Genomic DNA, 6,998 nt, shown 5'->3' with positions numbered 1-6,998 from the left:
CACAGTCATTTACGCACACAGAATTACACATGACACAGAAGTATACATATGCACATACACTTGCGTATACATATCCAGACATATACAAGCATTTGAACATGTACACACACACATACATACATACACTTATGTAAATACATATTTTACACATCCGTACATATATGCATACACATACATATAAACACTCGCATAGACGCGCATACACACACACACACAAACATACACACATGCACAGACATACAGACAGACACACATACATAGGCACACACAAACATACACACGCCCACACATGCAGTTTTATACACCTATTTTTCTCAGCCCTTTTCAACAATGATGGTTCTCATATCAGTTTTCTTGCAGAGAATCACCGCTTCGCATTCTTTGACCACACTGCATTTAAATGTGAATCTTTTCTAGATATGACCCCTTTCCACACAACTACGTATACTATTACCTATTACCTAAACACACACATACCCAGGGCGACAGCACTTCTTGTTACCTCAAATCAACAACGGTTTCAGCGGTGACACTGCTTTCCCTTTCATTACCTTCAAACATTGCGCCCCTACACCTAGCTTCTTATACTTACTCACCAAACTTTCTAATCTCTCCCTTTCTACTCTGATCATTGGAATCATATTACAGTGTGCCCCTCACAATTTCTCTGACTTTATCACCTCCCGGTCAACTGCTATTGTTTCGAATATCTCAAAAGCACAGGTGATAGCCATTATTCTCAAATTCTGGCACAAGGCCAATAATTTCCGGGAAGGGCCTAAGTCGATTTCCTTGACACCAATGCTCAACTAGTATCGACGCCGAAAGGATGAACGGCAAAGTCAACCTCGGTGGAATTTGAACTCAGAACCTAAAGACAAACGAAATACTGCTAAGCATTTTGCCCGGAGTGCTAACTATCCTGCCAGCTCACCACTTTTACAGACGACAGCCATTAACAACGACTGTCTGTTGCGTCTTGAGTCTTTTTCTGTCCTTTAACTCCAACAAGTAGAACTTCCATGAAACCACACCCGTTTAATATCTAACTTCTCATAACATTCAATAACATGTTCTCTCTCTCTCTCTCTCTCTCTCTCTCTCTCTCTCTCTCTCTCTCTCTCTCTCTCTCTCTCTCTCTCTCTCTCTCTCTCTCTCTCTCTCTCCTCCAATAAACACCATAATACCTTAAATACCAACAACCTCATGAATAACCTTCAGTTTCCTTCAAGTGGCATTTTTTACAAAGAAATATAAAATAGTTTATAACAAAAATAGTTTTCCTCGTAGGAATTCTGTTTCACAACAGAACAATAACATCTCCTGGGAAATCGGAGCCTTTGTGTGGTCGCTAACACTGCTAGAAATAGCAGTGTTGTGAGGATCATCGTTCTGAAATCACATGATAGCGTATTTTTTAAAGAAAACGTTAAGTTAAGTAGGATAAGATGCTCCAAAATCAACCGAAAAGATGTAATAACACGGAATGGTCACGACTGGAACGTCTTCGATTATTGATCTGTTAAGTTAATGCTGATCTGAGTCCAACAGCAACAACAATAGCAAATTTTGGAAAACCTGAATAAAACCAAGAATCGGTTTGGTGACAAATATTTGGGACTGTATACTCAATATATGTAGCCCCGTGTCAATGTATATATGAACACACACATATATATATATATATATATATATATATATATATATATATATATATATATATATATATATATGTTCATATATATATATATATATATATATATATATATATATATATATATATATATATATATGTATGTATGTATATATATATATATATATATTCTTTTACTTGTTTTAGTCATTTGACTGCAGCCATGCTGGAGCACTGCCTTGAAGGATTTTTAGTCAAACAAATCGACACCAGGACTTATTTTTTAAGCCTACTACTTATTATATCGGCTTACAGGGACGTAAACACACCAACACCGGTTGCCGAGCGGTGATAGGGTTGACAAACATAGACACAAAGACACACGCACACAAACATAAATACATACATACATATATATATATATATATATATATATATATATATATATACGACAGGCTTCTTTCAGTTTCCATCTACCAAATCCACTCACAAGGTTTTTGGCCGGCGAGAAGCTATAGTAGAAGACACTTGCTGAAGGTGCCACGCAGTGAGACTGAACCCGGAGCCATGTGGTTGGGAAGCAAGCTTCCTACTACACAGCCACGGCTTAGTAGCCATCTTACTGTTCTAACTAGATACATATTGAAATATTTCCATCAACATATATATATATATAGTGTAGCAGTTCCGTCTATACACCATAAAACAGAAACAATTGTTTATATACTCACGGTAGTATTGCGTAAGTGTCCACATAGATATAAAGCATTCTACGGTCACATCTCTTCTTAGAAGAGCTTTAAAACATCCATCTATTGAAGAAGCTTTAGATAATGAAATATCACATATAAAGCAAACATTAGATAATAAAGTGTTTTCTATAAATAAATGGATAGCTCATAGAAAAATACAATAACAAATTCCCTCAGAATGAAGCAACAGATGCACCACCCACAATCCACAGAAATGCATAAAATACAAATATCGTATGCCATAGGAACAAAATGCACTCAAGATACAGAATGGATATGTCATTAAAAATTTCATAAAACAGATGATATGTACCATTCGGTAGCTTTCTTTTAATCATAATGGAATAAAGTTAATGCGTGAAACTGTATTTGTTATTAGTTAAAGCCAACAGCGGCGCTAATAGCCAAAGAAGAGAATATTCCACCAAATAATATAACAATAGAATCCTAGTAAAGTTGTGTTGTTCTGCAATGGCAAAAAGTAGTGCTTTGAATGAACGCGACAAAATAAACTATGAGAAGAAGGTTGCTCTACGATACGATTAAATCTAGTAGAGAGAAAAGTGGTCAGTTGAATTGGTGCACGCACAAATAAGGGGAAAAGCACGTGTTGGGAAGACCGTTAAAAATGAATGAAAATTGGTGTATGCACAAATAAGGTGTGTGTGTGAAGAGGGATTGCAATAGGTGATGATGAGAGCCATCATGATAAGAACAACGAAAAGCAATGTATTGGAAAATGACGAGAGGAGCAGCAGGAGTATTACAGTGTCTGGGGTGATTCAATTTTCGAGATGTTTTGTTTTGTATGGGGAGACCACAAGGGGCAGCAGTATTCGAGGTGTGGCCGTACAAAGGAGGAGAAAAGTGGAATGATAACACCTTGTTCTCTGGCCCAGAAGGTTCTTAAGATCCAGGAGCTCATCCTGCGAGCTATATCGACCTTATTGCTGATGTGGGCACTCCAACTGAGATTGTTATCAACAATTACTCCTAGGTCTCTGATATTATTAGATGCTGTGAGCGGTTCCCCTGAAGGAAGAGAGTATGGTTGGTTTAGTATAGTCTTTCTTCCCAAATGCATCAGCTCAAATCTTCCCTCGTTTAGTTGCATTTTATATAACCACGGATTTTAATTCTATTTAGATTTAACAGTTTCCGCTTGCTCAAAATAGCTAGCCAAGATCGCATAGTCATTGAGTTCTTACAAGATATCTGCTTGGAATTATAAATTCCTATAACTCTGTGTGTGTATATATATATATATATATATATATATATATGGGAGAATATACAAAAAATAACAACAGACGAGGACAGGTGGTGTAAATAACAAAAGTATATATTAGTATGACGCTCGGGAATACGGAAAGTCTTTGACGTTTCGAGCTACGCTCTTCAACAGAAAGAATACGGAGACAAGGAGAAATATATATATATTAGCACATTATAGTGCTAAAAATCCTGTTGCCATTACCAAACAGATCCAGATACTTCAGCAGCATGGGCATTAATGGCACACAGCTTATCATTATCGTCTCCAAAAGCCTGACAGATGTACATGGGGTGGATGTAGGTATCTTCAAAACAACTGGATTTCCTCTTGTCAAGTGCTCCGGATGAACCCACCTCGCGACAGGAAACACAGATGAGGGTAGCGACATCAAACTAACTCATTCACCAAATGCCACATATCAGAAGTAGTGAAGGTGTAGGAAGGCTAGTGGCGGTGCCTCCAGCATGCTCACACCCCTCCAGCTAAAACTAGCAAAAGAATGTGTGTGTGTGTGTGTGTGTGTGTGTGTGTGTGTGTGTGTGTGTGTGTGTGTGTGTGTGTGTGTGTGTGTGTGTGTGTGTGTGTGTGTATACGTACGTACTTTGCACTCGTGTCCCAGCTACCTCCCCGAAGCTGTTTCTGGTGGAGTAGCAAGTTGGACTGAATTTGCTCTTCTTTGTGGATTCTGTCGCGATGTGAGTTCATCTGGTGCCTCAGATACAATTTTGTCCAAATGTTCTTTAAACACATCCTCATCATGTGTTTGCATTGTATTGTTATACTACTGAATAGGTATGATTATTCTTTTAGCTTATTGTACAGACATAGAAGATTTTCTATTGTATACGTACCATTCCTTGTCTGTTATATCTTGTCGTTATTTCTTATAGTACACGCAATGCTATTTTGTCCTATCCTCACACACATTCGTCAGCTTTTTCCTGTAGCTTTATGCTCTGGTGCTTCCGTTAGATAAGAGTGGTCTTGGTTTAAATAGCGTGAAACCACTAAGACGTCTCGGAAACCAACTGATGAGAAAATCAGCTGGAAAGTTTTACAGTTCCAGTGATGGATTGAATCTGTTGTCTTCGAATCAGTTTTCTCCATTCTGGTTTTGAGAAGCCTAATTTCTTAAGATTGGTAGTTAGTCAGTGTATGTATGTATGTATGTATGTATGTATGTATGTATGTATGTATGTATGTATATTTGTATGTGTCCATGTGTATTCATATAATGTATATGCGTCGGCGCGTTGAGTAATGTACGTAGGCATTTGGGCTGTCTCTCTCTCTCTCTATATATATATATATGCCTGCATATTTATCTGAGTACCTCTCTATCTATCAAACTAACTTTCCGACCCTCATCCTTCATCCCCAACCTTCTCTGTCCCCACCCCTCCTTTATAGATATAAACATTGTCATCAATGACAATACATATTTAGCCCTACAATTTAGTCGTCTACCATACAAAGTTGACAATTTCTCACGGTTATTACGCTGCACTGACAACGCGAGACAATTTGTTTATGTTAATATTCACATAGACGAGCGCTCTTCTCGCTAAGGAGACCTGTTTTCGTGTCTTCGCTATTATGTCTTCGTCGCGCTCACACACACCCACACACACACACACATACACACCTCTGCTTCATCGTCTGCTCCCTGGCCTCGTCTTTCCTGCCGTTCCTTTGGCTCATTCATATACAAGAGACGAGTCCTATATAGATGTACTATTAAACACATACACACACACACACACATAGACACATACATACACACAGACACACAGGCATACTTACATTCACAAATCATGCATACATTTATACAAGAGCATACTCTGTTTGAACGTATACATATTTACAGAGCGCTCACATAAATGCGCGTGTGTCAAAAAAAAAATATGTGCATTTGTGTGTGAATGGGCGTGGGGGGGAGTTATGTAGATATATACATGTATGTAAGTATACCAGAGTATATATATGTGTGTAAGTATATACACGTACATATATATGCATGTATATATGTGTGTATGTGTTTGTATCTGTGTGTATACGCTCATATACGAATATATGTATATACGTATATACCAGTATATGTATATACATATATATATATATGTATATATATATATGTATATATGTATATATAGATAGATAGATAGATAGATAGATAGTGTGTGTGTGTGAAGGCGCGTGGCTTAGTGGTTAGGGCATTCGGCTCACGAGCGTAAGGTTATGAGATCAATTCCCGACGACGCGTTCTATCCTTGAGCAAGACACTTTATTTCACGATGCTCTAGTCCATTCAGCTGGCAAAAATGAGTTGTACCTCTGTTTCAAAGGCCCAGCCGTGTCACCCTCTGTGTCACGTTGCATCTCTCCCTGAAAGCTATGTTAAGGGTACACGTGTCTGTGGAGTTCTCAGCCACCTGCACGTTAATTTCACTAACAGGCTGCTCCGTTAATCGGATCAACTTGAATCCTCGTTGTCGTAACGTACGGAGAAACTATTTTTTAGAAATATTTATATATATATATATATATATATATATATATATATATATATATATATATATATATATATATATATATATATATATCTTATATATAAATAGTACTTTCTGGCTGTCGATCTGTCTGTTACCATCTTGCTGTCTACACCAGTGAACTCAATCTTGACGAAACTTTGCATACATGTTCAACTAGCACCCAGTTCAATTATAGGCTAATTAGATTTCAATAAAAGATATATGATGGGCCCCCTAGTGGAGTTGGGCAATTATTTGATAAAATGAGTAGGGTGCAAAGAGTGTTAGTGTGAGGGAAATGTGGTGGCATAGTGAGTGTGGCTGATATATATAGAAGGGGAGAACAGCGTTGTGTATGCAACAGATATGGAGTGGCAGTGGGATGGTAACGCTAATATACACGGCGCTGCATACATACTTTTGTAAGTACATAGGTACATGCATACATACACACAAACCCGTGCACACACACACACATGCACATACACATAACTAACTTTTAAAACGCCGAAGAAGGGAAAGAAAGGTGTATGTGAAGAATACGTAGCTTCAAGGAGAGAATGGGTTGGTGGATTTTCCGCTGTCCATCGCAAAGAAACCCTCACACACACATACATACATATATATATAGGCATAGGAGTGGCTGTGTGGTAAGTAGCTTGCTTACCAACCACATGGTTCCGGGTTCAGTCCCACTGCGTGGTACCTTGGGCAAGGGTTTTCTACTATAGCATCGAGCCGACGAAAGCCTTGTTAGTGGATTTGGTAGACGGAAACTGAAAGAAGCCCATCGTATATATATATAT

This window comes from Octopus bimaculoides, chromosome 11 (assembly GCF_046866305.1).
Source record: "Octopus bimaculoides isolate indiv1 chromosome 11, ASM4686630v1, whole genome shotgun sequence".
Taxonomy (NCBI): Eukaryota; Metazoa; Mollusca; class Cephalopoda; order Octopoda; family Octopodidae; genus Octopus; species Octopus bimaculoides.
The sequence above is the reverse complement of the archived record's forward strand: the minus strand, read 5'-3'. Positions refer to the sequence as shown.